Here is a 24,731-nt window from a genome sequence, read left to right on the forward strand (position 1 = left end):
TTTAGGAAGGGCAAGGGTAAGGTCTACTGCTTTTCTATCAGCTTTCCAAGTATGCAGACAGTGGTGATAACGGTACTCTGTGTCCTTGAGCACCACTGAAAAGAAATGCACATATTTTCACAAACATGCTGTCCACATAGTCAGGCACTCGAATTTCTGCCAAGCAGCGAAGCCAAAACATCTTCCAGCTGCTTTGTCCCCCACTCCTCATGGGCACAGGCTTCGGCACAGGGGAGTGGGCGTGGTCATGCCTGTGGGATCCAAGATATCTAGAGTTTCCCCCCACATGTGAGGTGACTGCCATGGGTAACCCTGGCTACTGGTCCCTGTGGTAATTTCAAAAAGTGCAGCACGTGAGTGGCTCAATCAAAAGCTAGGATCCTTAGACCCTTGACCAGATCTCATTGTGTTTTTGAATCTTGGTAGTGTGCTCTAGCCATCAGGAGTGTTTAACTTTGGTGTCTAGAGCATGCTAAATATTTGGGGTGTTGTTGCTTGCTTTTTTGTTTTTTTAAAGGCTTTTCTTGGCCCCAGGAGATTGTTGTTTGCTCCTAGCGGCAGCGGGCTGTGAAAAGCTTTGAAGGACGATGTTCTTGTTCCAGGTCCTGGTAGTCTCCAGGCAGGGTATCCCTGGAGCAATAACTTATGGGACTCAAGGAAGAATACTCTCCCTACATGGACTTCCATGGGCATTATTGCCTCCTAGCCACTTGCAAAGGCTAAGAGTATCAAGTGGCACTTTTCTTAGAGCAATTTCAGCCAGGACCAGTCCACAGTCTTCCAAGACGAGTAAGTCCTCCGTCTGCTGTCCCACAGAGATAGAGGGGAATCTAGTGCCATTAGTAATGGAGACTGAATCCAACAGAAGTACAAGAAGCACAAGAAATACAAGTACAGAAGCCTTTGCCTCCAGATAGGGAGTCATTCTTCCCTTCTTCTTCTTTTTCTGTTTCTCCACTGATCCTGCAGTCTCCGTCCTTGTACAATAAATTTCTAGAAGGTGGGAGTTCTTAACAAATCCAGAGATGTCTCATAACCTATCCATCCCTAACTGACATTACTTGTGAAATATCCAAGATGGTAATTTCAACTAAGGCATGAATGACCTTGCCTTTAAGCATGACTCCTCCCTGCTAGAACTTCTTTCTTCTCTCCAAAACACCCAAGAAAACTCTTTGAATAGCTGATACCAAATTTCTTGCCTACTTTTGATTTGTCTCTGTGAGTAACATGCCCAAGCTTTTCAGTCAGAAACAAATAATCATGTTCTGCAGATTTTACCCTGTCTCTTTTCTTCCCCCAGGGCATGGTTAATCTGTCTTTCCTTCAATGTATGTTCCTGAGGTGTTGCGAAATGTAAATTTATTTAAAAAATGCATATCCAAAACCTCAAAATAATGAGGTCCCAAAAGCAAAAAGGCTGTTTTTGACTAGTTAGAATCCTCTCTCTTACATCATCAGATCCAGTGCTGAGACATTTCATGTGACAATCACCACATTTACGTATATATATATATATATATATATACATATATATATATATATATATATATTCCTAATTACTGCATACAATATACTGTGTATATTGTTGTGGGTCCCTTTGTAGTTCCCTACCTGGCACAGTGATGGCTCAGCTTAGGCATGCGGCCTGTGCCCTTTTGCCGGAGATAATATGCTCTGTATTCATTTATTCATTTTCATTAATTTTAGTTTGGCTCATTTTAGTAGGAATGTTTTATTTTCATAATCAGTTGCTATTCTGTGGGAGCGTCACTATCAGTATTATGGAGTACATATTTTGCATCATGTTCTTTTTCCTCTGGTTCACAAGAAGAGAATGCAAGGCACACAGGGTAATATTTTGTATTGCCGTCCCAAGTCTACATAAACAGTCCAGCTCTTAGGTACATACCCCATCAGGCATCTGTACAAGAACATAAACATGTCCCCTATAAAACCATCTTGTAGGACAAAGGCCATTAGAGGGGGTTCCAGCCAGGATTTTCCATCCATGCTGCATGCCCGTTTGTGGCCGAACTCGGCATTCGTGTCTCTGCAGAGCCTGATCTAGAGACTGAAGGCCTGACCTTGTAACAAGGTAAAGGGGGTGGGATGTGCTTCCTATGGACACTGTATGGACAGATTTGGCTTACATTAAGATGCTCTCACTAGGGACTAGAGATTAGGCTTTTAGGTAGGGATTCTGTATACATGTCATTGCAATATGTTGTGGTTGTTTATATTTACATCTCCGATTTTCACAATCCTGATTTTGTTATTCCTCATTATCCTAATCATTCAGCTCATGAATTTTATCATGGATTGCAGTCTTTTCAATAATAGTAATAATAATATTGGAAACTATCCTGCATCTTTCTTCTTGCCTTTATGTGTGTTAAGAGACTTGTATTTGGAGAGAAAAGGGTAAGGCTTGTTTATCATGATTTCCCTGAAGGGTTTTCAGAGTTCCATACACAAGGCTTTCACAATTCACCTTTAAAATTTGGGTTTGGATGAGGTGCTCCTAGAGAGTTGGGAGGGTTGGTCCGACAGCTGGCAACTGGGGGTGGGAGTGACTTAGTCACCTACAAGCAGAGGTGCTGCTGCTCCAAATCCAGCAGTCTCACTGTTATACGAGAGTCCTTATGACATGGCACCACCAACGATGATGTAGGCACTAATTTTATGAGTCTCCTTAGTATCTTTGTCTCACGCACACTGAAGGTACCGTAAGTACCATTAACGGAGACGTCTGTGGTCTTAGGGACAGTCCAGATAGTGAGCAGGCTGTAGGGTCTTCAAACTTGAACCTTAAAAGGATATTTACACATTGGTGTACCCATCCCTAAACACCTATTCCTTAATATGGCATACATGATAAACATTTGGGGAACTGCAGACCACCGCTCATGCAATTTCTTTCAGCTCATGGCTTAACAGAAGAGGGGGGGAAGGTTACATTCATTGTGGAAGCACACAACGCATTTAGAGCAGAAATGTTTTATTCTTGGGTCAGTTTCCCTGAAACAATTGCAAATATACTTACATTCCATGCAACAGCATACCTCTCTTTTATCAAGAACATCAAAACCTGTTCATTGGTGCTCTACCATATGTAATGCAATCTGTGAGATTAGGTCTTTTAAGTAATGATGGACCGACATAGCCAGCACTTGGCACGTACACACCACACCCAAATGTGCAGGTTATCCAATTAGCTGACGTACGCACACTTTACAATGAGCTAGTAGAAATATATGGACTTGCAAAACAATTCATAATGCAGACTTTGAATACCAACCCAGCAAGGGCTGCTCTAGCTGTTTATCAATTGGCTGTTCCAAGAATTAATCCATAAACAGTCCACTCAATAATAGGAAAAGCACACATAGAGGGGGAGAAAATTTTGTTTTGGATTGCACAAAAAAGAAATCAGCTGAAAGCAGTATTTCCCCATACGGCACCCCAAGATAAACATAGAATTCTCACAATGTGCTTGATGTTTGCCATGGTTCCCTCAATAGAGAACTGTAACACTTGGGGTTCAACCTTTGCCACAATTTACACTACCACACAATACCGAAATGCTTGCCAATTTACCGGAAGTGTAAAAACAAATTCAGAATGAACATGGGGTTGGACTTTGGAATGAAAATGATGTGCAACTTTGACACAGTTATTTTAAGTAACATTTAGGGTGGAAGCAACAGCATTGGCCATTCACCAACGGCTCCAGGAGGTTCCTCAACTCGAGCAAGAGTGCAAGCTGCCAACAATTATTTCTGAAACCTATTCTTATATAGAATGGGATAGTTTGGGGGCCAGACCAACTAACCTAAAAATTCAAAGTGCCACCCTTAAGGAAGGTACTAAACAAGCACTGGAGGGTTCTAAAAAACACTGGGATAAACAAAAGCAAAATAAATATATAAGAAGTAAGAGAGGAGAATCTCCCTAGCTGGATACCTTGGAGATAAGATATAATCTCTGAAACAGAGAAACTTTAAAAACTCCTGATAGATACCAATATACTCATACACATCGGACAAATGGAGTGAGAGAGTTGGACGGTCTGAAATGCTAAGTGGCTACACAAAGCCAAAGAAGGACTCACAACATTCCTCAGAAGCTTTTGTTAAAAAAGAGGACAAAACTTCACAACAAAAGCCTCAATTTAAAAAACAATAAGGTGGATGCAATTTCAAACAAAATGCCCACCATGCTGACAACGTTGTTGAAGAACAGGACGAGGACAGTGACTCTGCTAGACACCACAGCAGAGGTCACGATTTATCACCAGGATGTTACTGATCATCGGGATGTGGCAGCAGATAACGACCTTCTTGTCATTGAGACAGTGGACAGGTGCATCTCCCTACCCAATAGGGTTTATGAATTAAATAAGCAAATTGAGGGGAACAAAGAGCGCTTCATTGAAGTAATATTTTGGGAAAACTTAAAATGCTATATTCTATTGGCAGAAAAAGATTGGCAACCTGAATTTGCCAACAAGCCCCCACATGGGGAAGATGTCATTTTGCCTTCTTTCTCAATCCTAGTTGCAGATGCTGTAAAGGAAGCCTATGCCACTGATTGGGCTCTGGCGCAGGCTCTCGTGCTGTATCACAACAATATAGGGTGGGATAAAGATTCCCCCTACCATGTAATACCAATTAGATCTACACCACAGCCTCATTCACAATATCTTATTAGACAAGAGGCTAAAGCTCAGGTGAGAGAGATTTTCACACAACTTCAATACAAGGGAGTAATTGGGGTCTATGGGGGTTATTCTAACTTTGGAGGAGGTGTTAATCCGTCCCAAAAGTGACGGAAAAGTGACGGATTTACCACCAGCCGTATTACGAGTCCATTATATCCTATGGAACTCATAATACGGCTGGTGGTATATCCGTCACTTTACCGTCACTTTTGGGACGGATTAACACTCCTCCAAAGTTAGAATAACCCCCTATGTCTCTGCCCTCTTATTACAAAACCCGATCATTCACACAGAATAGTCTTAGATTACAGACATTTAAATAGTCACACACACACTAATGCAATACAAAATGCAAAAAGAACAGCACTAATTAACAACACATTGCGCACAAAATACAAAACAACCTTGGATATTTCTAATGTGTTTTCTGCCAAAATCTAGCTCCTTAGCACCTTTAGCTCATTAGACTTACAGCAGCCCTTTTTTCATTTATCACAATGTTATAAGAACATCCCAGGGTTGTTTTCAGCCCAAGTAACATCGATACTACATGAGCTTGACCCTGAGGCGTAGTCTTATGTGGATGACATTTATCTCACTGATGATGACCTCAACATACATCTGGCCAAGGTGGATCGGATTGTGTTTTTATTCGCCATCCAGAGCCACAAATTCAATTTCAAGAAAACTAAAATTGCTTTCTTTGGTGTCCTATTTTTGGGATACGAGCTATCAGATGAAGGCAAGACTCTGGCCTCACTGTTTCTAGAAAATTGCACTCAACTTCAACCCCTAGACACCAATCAGAAACTGCAGTCATTGCTGGATTTCTTTAACCTTGGCAGAGCATACATACCTGATTATGCACAACATATAAAACTGCTTTATGATCTAATTCATCCAGATTTTTCGAGTAAACACTGGACAGCAGAACACATATGCATTCTCAGAGAACTGCAGCAGGACATGCTAGAAGCAAAACACTTACAGACAGGTAACAACAAAATAAACGTGGTCATCAGAATAATTGCTGGCACTGTAGGATTCACCTATGTCACTTTTAATGAAGGATACACCTTACCCATAGCATACAAATCACATTTGTACAGAAATGCAGAACAACGTTTGCACCCACAGACTGGTGTACATATGGCTATTATTAAGGAGAAGCCACTAGCTCAAGGGAAAAGCATTGTTGGTACCTCAATGCCTGTCCTTGGGGCAGTAACCAAAGCGAGCATCCTAAACACCAAAGCATTACATCCACGTTGGATTCAGTGGACTGCCACTGATGTTGATTACATCTTTAACCCATAGCTTCAGACCCAAGAGTTTCTCCAATATGAACAGGAGTACACAGCAACTATCAATATATTAGCACTTGGTCAATGCCAAACTACCATTTATATTGATGGTTCAGCACAACCAGCTGTAAGTACTAAACAATTCTCAGCTGCTTGTACAGCCGTAAGTGGAGTGATGAGGGATGGTATGTTCCACCCTAAAAACACCTACACGCAGACCCTGGGGGACTGCACTGTACTATTGGCAGAGCTTAAGGCCCTTGTACTGGCACTGGAACATATGGATACAGGCCTACCAACACTAATTGTGTATAATTCATATTATTGTGTCCAGTCCCAAAATGACTATCTGAATCACTTGAGTCTGAATGATTTCAGAGATTCCAAAGGGAACACACGTCAAACACAGAAACGTGTGGGGGAGGGTAGCTGACCTATGGGACAGACTACCAAAAACTCATGTAGTACATACATTGGGCCATCAACGTGTAGGAATAGATGTTGCAGGAAAAACCTTAGCTGAGGAAGCTGCCAAATCTGTAGTAGCTATGGCTTCTGCTGCTGCAATAACTCATTCTCAATGCAGATTGGATGAAGAGACGCTGGCTGCTGTGAAAGTCTCAACTGATGGCAAGCCTTTACCAAAAGCATACCCTGCAAAATATTCCTACCATCTCAGTGCCCAAAACATTGCATTTGCAACCATTCCAGGAGTGGGAGATTGTGTGATCCCCAACCAAGACCAGAGATTAGATCTCATCAAAGCAATGCATGAGGGTGCCGCTTCTGCTCACACAGGTGTGGTAGATGCAATAACTCTATTACAAAAACACTTTAGGTGGACAGGTCTTTACAAACAGACCAACCAATATGTCCTTTGTTGTGACTTTTGCAGCAAATTAAAGGGTCCACCATCAAACGCCCACCGCAGACATCCCTCCTAATTTCCGACAAACCATTACATTGTGTCTACCTGGACCATTGTGGTCCCCTTATAACCTGATGATGCATACAAATACATTTTAGTCGCTCTTGATTCTTGTTCTAGATTCCTGTGGGTATGGCCACAATGGTCAGCTGATGCTCAGACTGTTATTAAAGAACTGAAAGTCTTTTTCTCTACATATGCGGTTGCAGCATTCCACTCAGACCCTGGCCCTACCTTTGCTCTAGGGCATTCAGGGACACCATAGGAATGATAGGTGTTCAACTCAATTATTTCTCACCTCGTGATCCAGATGGAAACAGTGTAATCGAGTGGAGGAACCAAGACTTAAAGTTGTCCCCAATAGCACAAGCTATAGGTTCAGGCTGTAGTTGCCTGCATCACCTATATGGGGACCGGAGAGCTATAAATAATCTGCCCAGAAGGTCCTTGGAAGGTCGAACCCCATATGAGGTCCTTTTCAGGATCCCTATGTACGTCCTTGTCCTGGTGCGGTGGCAGCAGGCACACCTTTTTACTTAAATGAATGTCTCACTGTTTTACAGGAGCTACATCAATTCTGTGATAAGAATTCATCTACCTGCGCCACCACCTTGGGAATAAGGGATTTGCCAACAATATCTACAGGCTGGTTTGCTGAAGTCTGGAATCTAGTGTGTGAAAAGATTGCTGTGAAAAAGTTTGGTCCATCCTACCGAGCACCAGTTCCAGTCCTGGGAATACACTGTACCAGAACTGTCATCATACCACCGCTGCCTGGTTCCAGCGAGAACAGATTTGTTTCAATTGATAACATCAAATTGCACCATGGGGCTGATCCTGCACAGTAGACCAAGAGGTCCTTCAGGTAGTGCCTGCTCCCCTCTCACTCCCCGACAGGACATACCTCTACATGTAGTAAACAACACTTCAGCAGGTACCAATACTACAGTTGCCTCCTCGAGCCTGGGGAGAGTGGAGTATGAGCTTCTGCTGATTCCTGTTAACACTTCGTTGGTGAGAAACATCCAAGATGAGGAACACTATTATTTCAATTTGGCACAGACATATGGCATCGTCTACTATGAACCACCATAAATGGGTCCATCCATCAGCTCAGCACTGGCTCCTGTTTTTGCACAGATTGCTTCTAGTTATTTTATCAACATCTTCTGACTCACCTGCTTCTGCAACGGAGACTGTATCAAAGACATGTAAGCTTTACATGTGGCTTAAAATCAATTATTTAATTTCTCCAATGCACTATCTCTGGATACTGTTGACATTGCTTGCCTTTCTGGCTTGGAATGGTCTTGTTATTGTCTTCTTTCTCTTGATAAATGGTCATTATCTTCCTGACCGTTCCATCTTCAAGCCGGTGAATGAGGTTTTAACACCTTACCGGTCTTCCCATAAGGTCCGAAGAGACTTGTCCTTTGTGAACATTTCAGCAGTTCTGATTCCAGATGTGATTGTGTGGGATAAAGTACCATTTTACATATACGGTCCTACTGAGGTCACTGAAATTGCATATGTATTTAAAGTTTCTAAGAGTGATGTTATCACACTTGGTATTGTTTCCGATGACTTGTATTTTAAAATAGATGATTCTATGCTTTCTGAGCTTGAACATTACACTGTGTTGAAAATGAAGACGTGTATATGAACAAAGCGAATTATGGGGAAATGTTTTGTTATCACCATTACGGACATTTATTTCTGCACCGAGCTATCACTCCAGGATCAGGTTACAATTAGACACAGTGGGAATATTGTCCGACACCACCTACGGGGAGTAACAAAACATATGTAGATAAGTTTGCGTATTTTACTGAGCCTGACACTAGAATTACACTAGCAATGCTGAGTCGTACTATTCTAAATTGCTGCCTTTCACAATGCGAAAAACATTGCTAACGAGCACAAAACTGATTATACACAGTTTCCTTTGCTTCCAGGCTTGCTATGGAAGGCTATGAGTATTGGAAATACACTATTGATTTGAAAAGTGTATTTGGAACAAAAATATTGGCAGGGAAGCTTTGTTTTGAGCGTGCCTTATTCCTCTACAAATTATTTTTTTAAATGACACTGTCCAGCAAACATCCTATTTGGAATTAGCAGAAGTAAAATAATTAAATGTGCCCAGTATCCCCACACCTGCTAAATTTCACAATTGACAAACATTTTAAAATCTTACTGAAGGACAGCTTACTTCTTGGGTTCAGAATGGTACATTTAAATCTTCACTTTTGAGTCCTGGCGGGTAGGTTTTGTGGCCAATGGATGCGGATGAATGCCAGGCACATTTTGTTAATTCCTCAGAGGGTTTCAGAGCAAGCGGGCCAGATCGTCGATTTGTCTCGGCTCAACAATCAGGTATCGCTACTACATTCGGTGTGGGCAAACTGTGCCAACAATTGCTACATTCCTCCACTTTGACAGCTGCCAAAGAATACCTTAGTCTCCTGTATGAGGAAGTCAATCTACAAGATTTCCTATTAGCACCCAGGAAACTGCGCTCAAAACACTTTCTATATGTCATATTCAATGAGGTCTGGAAACTATCCCAGATAAAAGCTGATGCACATGAAGGCAGATTGATAAGGAAAACATGGAAAAAGCTTTAGCTGTTGTCCATAATGGCATGAACGCTTTGCTCAACAGAATTTACACCTTAAATAACATAGGCCCTCATTACGACCCTGGCAGTGCGTGATAAAGTGGTGGTAATACCGCCAACAGGCTGGCGGCAACTACTGCCAAATTATGACCATGGCGGTGATATCTCTGATAGACAACCAATGTACCACACCGACCGCCAGGGCGGAAACAACAGTCATAACAGCGGTAGCCGCCTACAGCCAGGCGGAAGACAAAGTTCCGCCCACAATATTAAGACCATGCAAACCGCCACCTTTTCCGTGGCGGTACCAACGCCAACAAAAGCCTGGTGGAAACAGAGCACAAAAGTGAAAGGACTCACCATTGGAGACACAGGGAAGAACCACGCCGCCATGGAACCCGAAGTGCAAGTTTTACCGATGATCTTCCACGTTATGCTCCACCACGAACACCAACGCTGGCGAAGACAAGGACAGTCAGTACAGCCGCCTAGCACACAAGGGAGGGATGAAAACGAGAGTGACACACACATGCACCACACACACCCGATACACACAAACCATACACAACCAGCTGCATTACAAAAATATTTTGACCCAGAAAATCTGCAGATTAATGCAAGGACAAAAGGAATTTACAAAAGTTATTGTAATCAGTTCAACATCAAATTCAATAATCCGATTTGGCATTGAAAGAGATATGTACACTTGTATAAGAAAGGGACACTGCCCAGTCCACAGTTCAAAGGGGCCACATGGCCACATGGCACAGTCCAAGGCCCAACTTAAATCCTGCACCAATCGGGATAGAACACTGCATGGGCATCAGTTGTCAAATAGGCAGGCACATCAGGAGGAGGAGGTGCACCTCAGCCAGATGCAGGAACAAGCCCACTGGTTCTGGAATGGGCAACATGCCCTGTGCTTTTTCCTGGGGAGTGCAAGGCCACAGTCTCTCGAGTGGGTGTCTTCCCCACTGGTTCTGGAGGGGGTAACATGCCCATTGTTTTGTCCTGGGGAGTGCAAGGCCACAGTTTCGCGAGTGGGTGTCTTCCCCACTGGTTCTGGAGGGGGGGCAACATGCCCATTGCTTTGTCCTGGGGAGTACAAGACCACAGTCTCTCAAGTGGGTGTCTTCCGCACTGGTTCTGGAGGGGGCAACATGCCCTGTGCTTTGTCCTGGGGAGTGCAAGGCCACAGTCTCTCGAGTGGGTGTCTTCCCCACTGGTTCCAGTTGGGCCTCCATGGTCTTCCATGCCCAGCATCTCAGGTCCTCCCTCCGTTTCTGACAGTGGGTGCTCCGCCTGCCATAGACCCTCAGGGTCCGCACCTCCTTGGCTATTGCACACCATATTCCCTTCTATTGATGGACACTGACCTGCAAAGGCAATACAGACAGGAGAACACCATTAGACAAACAGTCCATCCTGTCACACAAATGGCCACCAATACCCGATCCCATCAACATAGCCCAGTGCACAACTTGTACACCGCCAAGAGGACACCCACCCACCCCCTTACACGATCCATGCCATGGATTCATGCCACATGCATTATGCCCACAGTGTACTCACCTGTTGGTTTGGAGGCCCATACAGCAGTCAGTACTGGGTAGGACCACATCCACCAGTCACTCCAACTCCTCAGAAGTGAAGGCTGGGGCCCTTTCCCCGGTCACACAGGCCATGGTGGGTTCCAGACACAGGTCACAGCAGCATATACAGTGTAGGTCTTCTCCTATGGAAGGTCAGGAAACAAGTGAGGATTGAGATAGGAAATGGCGGTCACGTCTGCGGAGGTGCATACCGTCACCGCTGGCGTAGATCCTTACTGGCCACTGTACCCCATAGGGACCAATATAAACCAATGAGGAATTGCACGGCAGTTCACGACCGTCTACCGTCACAGCACACAACGTCCGCGGAATTACCTCACTTCCACCTGTCCCTCCACACAGGACAGGTGGTCGCCATTTCAGGGGGGGGGGTGATCAGACCTATCGATAATATAGTTGTTCAAATTGAGACAGGCTACTCACTCCTGTGTCCCTTATATACCTACAGCTGAGGATGAATAGGAGACGGAGACATACCCCCATGTACAGCCCCCTGGTGGACTTGGCTACTCTGGTGGACAGGCACAATATACTCACCTATAGACTGGACAGGGCCACAATAACAGAGCTGTGTGCCCAGTTGGAATCTGACCTGATCTCAGCTATCCGTCATCCGACTGGGATCTTGTGCAGATTCTATCAGTGCTCCATTTCCTGGTAGCTGGTTCTTTCAAAGTGACAGTGGCCTGGGCAGCAGGAACGTCACAGCCAATGTTCTCAATAGTGCTAGCAAGAGTCTTGTCTTCTCTGATAAAACACATGTGCAGCTACATTGCTTTCTCCCAGATGGAGGATTTGGCCACTGTGAAGGCCGGGTTTTATGCAATGGGACATATCCCCAATATAATTGGGGCGATTGACGGAACACATATTGCATTTGTCCCCCCTCGGCAGAATGAACAGGTGTACAGGAATCATAAGAGTTTCCACTCCATGAATGTGCAGATGGTGTGTCTGGCAAACCAGTACATCTCCCACGTCAATGCTAAGTATCCTGTATCGTGTATGATGCCTTTGTCCGAAGGACACCCCAAATGTGATGTCCCAACGACAGAGGCAGAGGGTGTCGCAAATAAGTGAACCCTGGTTCCCACCCAGTATATGTTGGTGTATGCCAATGGTGTGGGCCATATAGGATAGTGTGTGGCTAAATGTTGTCCCTCAATATTTGCAGGTGACTCTCGTTACCCAAACCAATCATGGCTACTGACTTCGTGAGGAATGCCAGGACAAGGGCTGAAGAATGTTATAATGAGGCACATGGGAGAACCAGAAGGATCATTGAAAGGACCATTGGCCTCCTGAAGGCACCTGACAGGTGGATCCCTGTGCTACTCACCCAAGAAGGTCTGCCAGATAGTCATGGCATCCTGCATGTTGCAAGACCTGGCCCTCAGACGCCATGCACCGTTTCTGCAGGAGGAGGAGACTGGAGATGTCCCTGTGGCAGCAGTGGACCCTGAGGACAGTGAGGATGAGGAGGCAGAGGATGAGGATGTGGACAACCAACGGAACATTGGTGATACGTCAGTACTTCCAATGACACACAGGTGAGACAGTGCAACTTCACATTTCTATGAGTATTGGTGTATTCTGTGTGGCATTACCCACTTCTTTCCCCTAATTACTGTTACCTATGAATATTCATTTTACAGATATTGATGATATGACAACATTCTCCCGATGTGATCACAACAGCCTGCTGCAGGTCATTAATTCTATGCTCATGCTATTTAAGTTAATTTGCAATGGTTGTAGCTGTTTCAATCAATACAAATTTGCAATACATGAAATACTAGTAGTCGGGTTTTATCCAAGGGTGTTTATTGTTGTGCTAAAATAAAGAGGGGAAAGTGCAATGGCATGGGGTGATGATGGAGGAAAGTCCAAGGTATTGTTCTAGGCTGTTTGTAGCACAGGTGCATTGTCCATGGGGACATAGGAAGGAGAGCTATGACTGTTCAAAGTGGACAAGGTGACAGTATGGAACACAAGGGGGGCGACCAAGAGAGTCTCATTTCCTGGTGGTGGTCTTGGTAAGTGTCTCTGGCTTCTGCCTGGTTCGCAGGGAACATTTGCAGGGTGGTTCACCTTCTGCAGGGGGAGGTGTGCTGGTGGCCTCCTGGCCACTAGCAGCAGTGGAATTGGAGGGCTGTTCAGATGACTGGCTAGTGGCAGGGGCCCGCTGGTGTGCTGTTGCCTCCCTCATGATGTTGGCCATGTCTGCCAGCACCCCAGCTATGGAGATCAGGGTGTTGTCAATGGCCTGCAAGTCCCCCCTGATCCCCTGTTACTGTCCCCCCTGCAGCCGCCTGTTCTCCTGCATGTTGTCTAGGATCTGGCCCATCATGTCCTGGGAATATTGGTGCCTCCTGGAGAGTCGGTTCCCTGCTCCTGTCCTCCCCCTGGTGCACAGCAGTCCTCCAAGTGCCATTTTGGCCTCTGCTCATGTCCCCTGAATGGTGTCCCCACTGCCACTGACCCCAGGCCCCTGATTGTCTTGTGGCGAGGTGTGGGCTGGGGTCCCTGTACAGGTGGGCACACTGCTGATTGACATGTTCTGGGGACAGAGGTGTGGGTACGCTGGGTGGGTGCTGTGGTGTTGGCTCCTGATGGGTGAGGCTATGTGGTGGTTTGGGAGTGGGCTTGGGTGACCGGCTGTCCAGTGGTCCCTGATGGGCCAGGTAGATCGTCCAGATCCAGAAGCACAGAGTTACTGTCATCACTGTGGGCCTCTTCTGTTTGGGGACTGGATAGTGTTGGCACCACCTCTCAAGTGACATTGACTGGGGTACCTGTAGGTATATAAATTATGTATTATGCTTCAAGTGTCTGACATTTGTATTTCCCTAGCTTCCCCTGTATGGTTGGTGTTACCCTGCCAGCTTTTGCTTGTGTATGGTGATGTATTGTAGGTATATTAGTTTCCCTATGCTTTGCATGCTTTAGTGATGGGTGTCCATGCAGGGCTGGGAGGGGTGTCCCTGCATTGGTATGGCATGCAGGCTTGGCATTGGGGTTAGTCAGATGTGAGGGTGCAGTGTGTGGGATGGAGTAGAGTGATGGGGTGAGGGTGTGGGTGTGAGATGGCATGCACGTATTGGGGGGGGTGATAGGTAGTAAATATTGACTTACTAGTGTCCAGTCCTCCGGCAACCCCAGCGAGTCCCTCAGAATGCAGTATTGCCAGTACCTGCTCCTCCCATGCTGTGAGCTGTGGGGCAGGAGGTGAGGGTCCACAGCCAGTCCTCTGTATGGCGAGCTGGTGCCTTGCTGCCACAGAACATACCTTCCCCCGTAGGCCGTACTACCTCTTCCTGATGTCGTCCCTTGTTCTTGGGTGCTGTCTCACGGCATTGACCCTGTCCACGATTCTCTCCAACATAGCTCCATCTTCCTTGCTATAGATATCTGCTGTACCTGTGCTCCAAACAGCTGTGGCTCTACCCTGACAATTTCCTCCACCATGACCCTTTACTCCTCCTCAGTGAAACGGGGGTGCTTTTGTGGTGCCATGGGTGTTGTGTGGTGTGTGTTGTGCTGAGTAATGTGATGGGGTGTGTGATGTGGAGTGTGTGAGGGGTGTCTGGGTGTAAGTGGTGTGTGTGTCTAGTTGTCCCTGTGCTTTCCTTCTCAGTCTCCTGGTGGCAATGGTTGTTGGTAAAGGATTGTGTGTAATGTGGGTGTGTGTTTTATAGTGGTGTGGATGGGTGGGTGTGGTGTGTGGATGGGTGTCAGGTGTGTATTTTTAGTATTGGTCAATGCAGTGTTGTTTTGTATGCGGGTGTCCATTCTGAGCGTGGCGGTATGTACCGCCAATGGTGTACCGCCATTAAATGTCCTCTGTGGTGATTCGTGGGGCATAATGTGGTGGGCGTTGTTCGGTTGGCGTAACCGTATGGGTTTTGGTACCGTCACTTCATCACTGACCTTTGGTCTGGCTGATTTGTGTATGTGGCTGTATTCTGTCGGATTGATGTGTGTGTGTCATAATATGGTGAACAGATATCCACCACCGCGACAGTAAGTTGGCGGCCGTCAGCATGGTGGTAAGCAGGATTTACTGCCAATGTCTTAATGAGGGCCTAAATCTTTCAAAATCAATTTTAAATCAAGATGTAGTTAGTGGTGCCGTGGCATTGTTTTACAAATAAAATAAATACATAAAAATTATTTACATCAATATTTTACATCAAGATATTTTACCACCCTACTTTCAAGTTGAATAAACTTCATTACTTTTCCCTGTTCTTTACAACATGGAGAAACTGCAGTCGAGGTGGAGAATTATATATGACAATGAATAAAGAAAAATTACCTATCCTTTACCATAGGGATATCTCCACAGTTGGGGTGGGGGCTCCACAGAACAGTATGATGCATTGTTTGTGACGTCTCTGAGTGTAAAGTTCCTGAACTTGTTTTATCAGATTCCATACCATCCTGAATTTTTGATTTTACCTTGTTGTGCTGAAGAGTGTTCTTTCTGTATTTTTGCTCTTTTTTATTGTACAGGTTTTACAGTACTCGGGTCATATCTACCATTTACTGCTTGTAAAATACCACTTGCAATTTCTGACCAGTAAATATGTACTATTATGTCAGTTTGTAAACCATAGAAACAGACTGAGGGCCTGATTTATATTTTGGATGACAAGTTACTCCGCCCCAACGGTGTATTTCCTATGGGATTTCTATTTCAGCGGATGGGATATCCATCACCGTTGTGATGGAGTAACCCATCCACCAAAATCGAAATCAGGCACTGAGTCATAATTTGACCTACCTCATTAATATCCATGAGGCACTGTGGCCTGCTTGGGTCGGGATGCCACCATGTCTGTGATTGCTTTTGGATATATATTTTTTTTAATACAGCGCATTTTCCTTAAAGAAAACAGGGCTGAGAGTAAAAAGAAAAGTTTTTTTTTTTTTTTAACTTACTGCCAACGCCCCAACACATGTTTTATTAACATTTACAGTTACAATCCAATCTAGGGGGTGGGTAACTTATCAATGATTTACAACTCGTTTTTTGATCCTAAACCATTGATAGATATGGATAGGAATCCCTATTTGGAAGAGATTCCTACAACAAATAACAATTACTTATCCATTTCTAAACCCATTTTGGGACGTAGAACAACATTACCCACTCCTAAAATGAGTTTAGTATGTTGTAAAAAAGATTTTCTACAATCACAAACATGTATTCAGAGCATTTTCGTCCATGGAAATGCTTTGTAATTCTGCCACTTGCTGCCCTGTGTATCAGAGGCCATGGAAAGCATTGGGAAAACCATGCCTTATTCATGTTAAAGGCAAGAAGCTCTAAAGGTTAGGTGCCAATAAAGTAGAGGGCTACTGCTGCCGAAATCCATGGCATTAAGAAAACCATTTACTTCTGCTGTAAAGACTTCAAATGGGTTGCTTGTGTATTCCCAGGCCATATGGACAAAACTACCAAAAGGCACTGAAACCAAACATAGCAAATATCGTTGATGTTAGGAAGGAGAGGAAATAAATTAACGTATATGGAAATATGCCAATCAGGGTGTGTAGATCTGTTGCAGAATAAGATGTATTTGTAGTACGCCTCCATGAAGGGAACTTCACTAAGATTCTCTGCAGTATCATGAGGGAATTAACAGACTGAGTTTATGTTAAGAAGAGTGTCCACCAGGTATGCGTCCTGGTCCGTACCCCTTTTCTCCTGTATATAAATAATTGTCTAAAATATTTAACTAACTGTGGCAAAGACTCTCTGGCTGGACAAAGAATCCCAGACCTTTATGTATGCAGATGGCACTCTCTTACTAGCAAAAAAGAGGGTGTGTCGTCAAAATCTTGTTGACAGTTCCTGCACTTTTTGTAAAGACTATGGCATAGAGGTAAATGCTGCCCAAACAAAATTGATGGTTTATACCAAGTAAAAGTGGGTGAATGGGACTGTCAGATTATTTAATGAGGTTCAAATTGTGAAATGAGATTCCAAAAAGTTTCCATGCTGCAAACTATGGAGTAGAAGCCATCATTAGGGTGGCAAAAAGCCTAAGTGGTTTCCTGTTGTCCCTGCAATTTGTGTGCCTGAAGTGTTAAAGAGAACAACGTTTTAGACTGTCACTGAGTTGGGAAATGGAACTCCTCTTTTGCCCCTAACATTGAATATTGGGATAAACCTTGTGGCAGAGTGGGCGGTTTATATTGGGTCAGTATCGGATCACTACCAAGCTCCAAGATTTTAGATCGGGCCTTACTTATATCATGGCCCTTCAATTTTCCACTTCGAACATCAAGTGGCTAGGATATATGAAAAGAGTATGGACTGAATGGGGGCTATGGGAGTTTTGGGAGGACCCCACAATCATTCCAGCTAACGTAGCCCAAATGGTTAAAAAAGGGTATTTGGAGATGATAGCTGGCCGAAACGGACAGTCAAGCCACAGAGGGAGGCTCTCAAGGTGCTTTTTAATGTACAAGTCGGTGCCTAAAGTTGAGGAATTTCTTAGTTGTATCCGCCCGGTGTGAGCTCACACCTAATTCCTGCAGTTTAGATTTGGGATTCTGCCGATTGCTGTTGTTACTGCACGGTGGGATTCTTCGAATGGAGGTTTGAGAACCTTCTACTTTTTGTATTTCCATTGACGAAACTGAGAAGCATTTGTTTTTCTTTTGCTTCAAGTATGCGACCTATAGGCTAGGTGGCTTGTTCCCCTATATAGAAATGTATTACAGATGGAGTAAATGCCCTAAGGATCTGTAGGAGTGACTACTCCTCTGCGGTTGTGGTGACTGCTTCCAAATTCCTTTAGGAAGCATGGACTGTTAGACAAAAAAATTATCTCAACTGCAGTAAACCTGACATAGAGGTTGAAGTTTTAATCTATATAATTGTCTTAGTCATTCAAGTAAAGATTTTTTTTATGAGCAAGAAAATTATTAACTGCTATTTTATGAGATGTTGTTTTTTTGTCATTGTATTTTCCGATGATGAATTTATGTGAAATCGATTTTATTGATTTTACATTTTCTCGACCATGAAAATGTGTTTTTCGATCTGCCAATAAGCTTTAAAACTTTGAAATGTATGTACTTAGTTATTTTTTCAGAGACCAGCCAGTGTAATTTACATGCAAATCGCAACATTTTTTGACAGAAAAATAAGCACAGTCGAGAGTGATTAAATTGAAAAACAACATCACATTGCACTTACAAGCTTGTTTTTGAAAAGCCATAAAATGGTTGTAAAAAAACACAGTAACTGAGGAACTTCTTAAGATTAGAACTCACATAACCTAGCTCAATGGCACCTGCGGTTTCCAACATTTATGGTGACAGAATACTGTGAAATGTAAATATTGGATTGTATGCAAATAATAAATTATTAATCCTGCAGCTGGAGAACGCCATGTAAAAGATTTTTGGGAATTGAATGAAAATGAAATCTTCAAATAAAATGAAAGTATTTCGTACAAAGAAACATTGAGAATTTCATCGGTTCTCCTGTAATCCAGAAACCTGTGGTTGATTCACAAAGCCATTTTCAGTCCTAGTCTTTATTTTACCACAAAACATTGCTGAATTTACAACTGCCGGGGATTATCAACATTTATCCCAGCCGCCATAACAGCATAATAGTATGCAGGATTAAGGGGGTCATTACAACATTGGCGGTAAAAGCAGCTTACCGCCGTGTAGAAGACCGTCAACACACCGCCGCGGCCGCGGAATTCCGGCACGGTTATTATGAGCCACAGTTCGGAATCCACCAAAATTTAGACACGCACACAAGTCCGCCGCACCAAAGGTCAAAACAAATGGCGAAAACAAAACCTCCACCGTCACGCCAACAGGAATATGCCCACACTATCACAACCCACGAATCCACGCGGCAGTCTTTCAACCGTGGTATTCCATTGGCGGTACACACCGATGTCCTCAAAATACACACACACTTACAAAACACAGCCACATTGGGCAAATCGAAATACACACACCTGATACACATACACACACCACTCCCACACACCCAATACAATATAAAACACAAACCCACATCACCCACAAACCCCTACTACCAAAATTTCTGAAAGAAGGCCAGAGAGAGACACCACAATCTACAAACAAGCATCCACAGGCACTCAACACCATCACCCACATAACATCCACGCACCTCACACAGCACATCACTAAATATCACCCCACACATCACAACACACACCAACCCACACATCACCCACACTACCTCATGGCACGGCAGAGACACCCCAGGTTTTCTGAGGAGGAGCTCAGGGTCATGGTGGAGGAAATCATCCGGGTAGAGCCACAGCTATTCGGAGCACAGGTTCAGCACACCTCCATAGCTAGGAAGAAGGAGCTATGGTGAAGAATAGTGGACAGGGTCAACGCAGTGGGACAGCACCCAAGAAATAGGGATGACATCAGGAAGAGGTGGAACGACCTACGGGGGAAGGTGCGTTCCGTGGTCTCAAGACACCACATCGCGGTACAGAGGACTGGCGGCAGACCCCCACCTCCTCCCCCACAACTAACAACATGGGAGGAGCAGGTCTTGGCGATTCTGCATCCTGAGGGCCTCGCAGGAGTAGCTGGAGGAATGGACTCTGGTAAGTCAAATCTTTACTACTATATCTCCCAACCTACCTGCATGCCATCACATACCCCCACCCTCGCCCTCACCCCCATCACTCCTAGTCCTCACAAATGTCCCAGTATCACCAACCACACATCCCAACACCAAACCCTGCATGCAACAACAAAGCATGGACACCCATTATCAAAGCATGGCCACTGCACAAACCCATACACCCCCCTAAACCATCATCACACAAGGTCCCACACAGGAATGCAAGCACTGGGGTACACGGTCACCCACCCATTGCACACCATGGCACACACAGATGCAATAATCATTCTTTTACACCCCTGCAGGACCCCTACCCAATGTCACCGGACAGGAGGGTCCAGACATGTCCACACCACCCACAGAAGAGGCCCACAGTGATGACAGCAGCTCTGTCCAACTGGATCTAGACGACCAGCCCGGCCCATCTGGGACCTCGGGATAGTCGGTTCCCCTGACACAGTCACAGGCCACCACAGAGCTTCCCCCCTCTGGAAACACCAGCACAGCACCCACCCAGCGGGTCCATACCTCTGTCCCCAGGACACGTCAATCAGCAGTGTGTCCACCACTACAGGGAACCCAGGCAAACCCACCACCCCAACAACAACAGGGACCTCGGGGCAGTGGGCACACTGTTCAGGGGACAGAGGCCCAGGGAAACAGGGGAACTGGGAGGGCTGCTGTGCGACAGGGGGAGGACAGGCCCAGGGAACCCACTCTCCACAAGGCCCTCTCCAACATCATGGGAGCCTACCACCATTCCCAGGAGACGATGGCAACGGTACTGGCCAAGTTTCAGGAGACCCAGCGGCTGCAGGAGGAACAGTATTTGGGCTTCAGGGAGGAACTCAAATCCATCAATTCCACACTGGGCACCATCGTAGGGGTGCTGAAGAAAGTCCTCAACACCAGGAGGGACACTGTGGCACAACAAGGGGCCCCTGACACTATCCTGCACGATGAACTGCCCACCAGCTCCGCCGGCGCTAGTGGACAGGAGGCACAGCCACAGGACCACCACACCAGCACCCCACCACCTGCAGATGGAGAACCACCCCGCAAACGGTCCCTGAGATCCAGGACAAAGACAGAGAACGATGCCAAGACCCCTGCCAAGAAATGAGACCGCCCTGATTGTCATCCTTTTGTCACACCTTGTCACCCTGTCCATCCTCAAACTGCCCCAGCTCCACTTCCTATGCCCCTTTGGACAATGCACCTGTGAGACTAATAGCTTGGACTCTGCCATGGACATTCCTCCACCATCACCGCTCACCATTTAACAACCCCCTCCAGTATTGAGCACTTAAATAACACCCATAAAACACAAAACAATCTGGAGTCTGTCTGTGATTTCCAATTAGTGTATTAGCAATTACAGTGACAAAATGTTCTTTCAAATGTAATGTCAACATACCTATGTCACACAGCTCTAGTCCATGAGGAAACAAAGCAGATGTCACACAGTGGGACCCACATCTGTGAAATCGTAAGGGAAAGTGACAACTCAGTGACCATACACTGGGTGAAAAGGACAGACAGTAGAGAGGTAGTAGTGTTAAAGTACATGTAGCAGGCAGGTTTGTCTTCATACCTGTGTCTCACTGGAAGTACTACAGGATCACTGAGTTGCTGTTGTCGATGTCCTCTTCTTCTGCTTCCTTGTCTTCACTGTCCACAGGTTCTACAGCTGCCACAACACCTCCATCTGGACCATCCTCCTGCAGAAAAGGCACCTGTCGTCGCAAAGCCAAGTTGGGAAGTATACAGCAGGCCACGATGATCTGGCACACCTTCTTTGGTGAGTAGAATAGGGAACCACCTGTCATATGGAGGCACCGGAACCTGGCCTCCAGGAGGCTGAAGGTCCGCTCTATAATCCTCCTAGTTCGCCCATGTGCCTCATTGTAGCGTTCCTCTGCCCTTGTCCTGGGATTCCTCACTGAGGTCAGTAGCCATGACAGGTTGGGGTAACCAGATTCACCTGCAAATGGCTAGGGACAACTGTTAGACACACACTAACTCTTAGGGATATCCCAAGACCCAGACAACTATTCCCACTGATTTGGTTCCAGGAGCTCACCTAATAGCCACACACGGTGCCTCTGGAGTTGCCCCATCACATAAGGGATGCTGCTATTCCGCAGGATGTAAGCGTCATGCACTGAGCCAGGGAATTTGGCATTAACATGGGAGATGTACTGGTCTGCCAAGCACACCATCTGCACATTCATCGAATGGTAACTCTTCTGGTTTCTGTACACCTGTTCACTCCTGCGGGTGGGCCAAGGCCACATGTGTCCCATCAATGGCACCTATGATGTTGGGGATATGTCCTAGGGCATAGAAGTCACCTTTCACTGTAGGCAAATCCTCCACCTGAGGGAAAACGATGTAGCTCTGCATGTGTTTCAGCAGGGCAGACAACACTCTGGACAACACGTTGGAAAACATAGGCTGGGACATCCCTGATGCTATGGCCACTGTTGTTTGAAAAGACCCACTTGCAAGGAAATGGAGTACTGACAGCACCTGCACTTGAGGGGGGATTCCTGTGGGATGGCGGATAGCTGACATCAGGTCTGGCTCCAACTGGGCGCACAGTTCCAGGATTGTGGCATGATCAAGCCTGTAGGTGATGATCACAAGTCTTTCCTCCATTGTCGACAGGTCCACCAGTGGTCTGTACACCGGAGGATGCCGCCATCTCCTCACATGCCCCAGCGGACGGTGCGTATGGAGAACAGCGAGCACAGAGTCAACCAACTCTGAGGTACGTAAACACAGCTTACTCAGAAAACTATTCATAAACTGAAATTTGCCAGTATGAGTGTTGAGCCAAGGCCTAGGTATGTGTGGCGCAGTAAAAAATAAAGCCATGTGGGACAATGGGAGATGAGGTAACTGCGCTGGCGTTGTACACCGTCGCGGTAGGCGGTCAAAGACCGCGGCACAATTCTGCATTGGTTAACATTGGACCCTAGGGGTCCAAGGAGCCAATGACAATGTACGCCGGCGGTGACGGTACGCACCGCCGCGGACGTGACCGCCATTTTCTATCTGTTCAATAACTCGATACCTGATCTTCGACAGGAGTGGACCTACACTGCAAGTGCTGCTGTGACCTCAGTCTGGAAGAGACAATGGCTTGTGCGTCTGGGGAAAGGGCCCCTGCCTTCAGCACGGAGGAGTTGGAGAAACTTGTGGATGGGGTCCTCCCCCAGTACAAGCTACTCTACGTTCCTCCCGACAAACAGGTAAGTACACTGTGCGCATGCTGTATGGGCAATGCCTGTGTGGAGTGGGGTGGATGAAAGATAGGGGGGGAGAATGAGGCGTGCATGAAACGACGGTGTGTGCATGTGCCACATGGCAAGGGTAGGGATGCGGGCCAATGACTGTGACGGTGCAGTTGGTAATAACTTCTCTTTTTCCCCTGTACAATTCCTGTAGGTCAGCGCCCACCAGAAGAAGGATATTTGGCGTGCCATCACCAAGGAAGTTCAGACCCTGGGGGTCTACCACAGATGGAGCACCCTCTGCCGGAAAAGATGGGAGGACATTCGCCGCTTGAGCAAGAAGACGGCAGAGGCCCAGCTGGGGATGGCCTCCCAATATGGGAGGGGTGCCCGTCGCACCATGACCCCCCTGATGTTCAGGATCCTGGCGGTGGCGTACCCGGAATTGGATGGGCACTTGAGGGCATCACAGAAGCAACAAGGGGGTGAGTACACTCTCATTCAGCTGATTCAGCGCGCATTGTAGGTGTCTGGGTGGGGGGGTGTGTCTGTGGGTTCCCCTAGGCCAGGGCGAGTTTACTAGTTAAGTCCCCTTTTTCAGGCAGACCCTGTGGCACCCCACTCCACCTGGGTCCAGTGCCAACTACACCTAGTCAGGCTCCTGTGACATCCATGTGTGCAGAAATCGTCCATAGCCTTGTGAGCCATGTCCCAGGGATTGAATAGTGGACCCCAAGTGCGCGGTGTAGTGCAGGGGGCTTCTGTGTCTGTCGTGTCTGCCAACGGTAGCAGTATTGCATGCACTGAACATGTCTTTCTTCTGTCTCCCCGCCCCCCTTTTTGTGGTCTCCCTGTACTTGTGTGCATTAGCATCATCAGACGGAGGAGCTGTGGCACCGGAGCAGGAGGGAGCTGCATCCCACATGGCCCTGGAGGGTGAGACTACGGACTCCGAATTCACCAGTGGGACAGAGGGCGAGGGGAGCTCCACGGCGGGGACAGGAGCTGACAGCAGCGATACGGACTCCTCCTCTGATGGGAGCTCCCTTCCGGTGGCAGCCCCATCTGTGCCCCCGCATCTACAGATACAGCCGCCACCCCCCCCCCACCAGCACCACCCTCCCAGCAGCCCCTCAGCCTTTGCCCCGTGCCCGCTCACCCAGGAGGGTGGGCATCACCTTCGCCCCAGGCAACTCAGCCCCTACCCCTGTCACCCCTGCTGCCCTCAGTGAGGAGGCCATTGACCTCCTCAGGTCCCTCACTGTTGGGCAGTGTACCATTTTGAAAGCCATCCAGGGTGTAGAGATGCAGTTGCAACAAACCGATGCATTCCTGGAGGGCATTCATTCTGGTCAGGCAGCCCTTCAGCGAGCATTTCAGACTCTGGCCTCAGCACTGATGGCAGCCATTGTCCCTGTCTCTAGGCTCCCCCCTCCAACTTCCTCCACCCAGACCCACACCCCTGTACCTCAGCCTATCCCAAGCACACCATCAGACCAGCATGCACACACCTCAACACACAAAGGAAGCTCAGGCAAACATAAGCATCACACATCCCACAGGCACACACGCAAGCTTCAGACACATGCAGACATACCAACATCCACTGCCTCCACTGTGTCCCCTCCTCCTCGTCTCCCTCTTCCCTCCCTGT

The sequence above is a fragment of the Pleurodeles waltl genome, chromosome 2_2, assembly GCF_031143425.1.
Source record: "Pleurodeles waltl isolate 20211129_DDA chromosome 2_2, aPleWal1.hap1.20221129, whole genome shotgun sequence".
Classification (NCBI taxonomy): Eukaryota; Metazoa; Chordata; class Amphibia; order Caudata; family Salamandridae; genus Pleurodeles; species Pleurodeles waltl.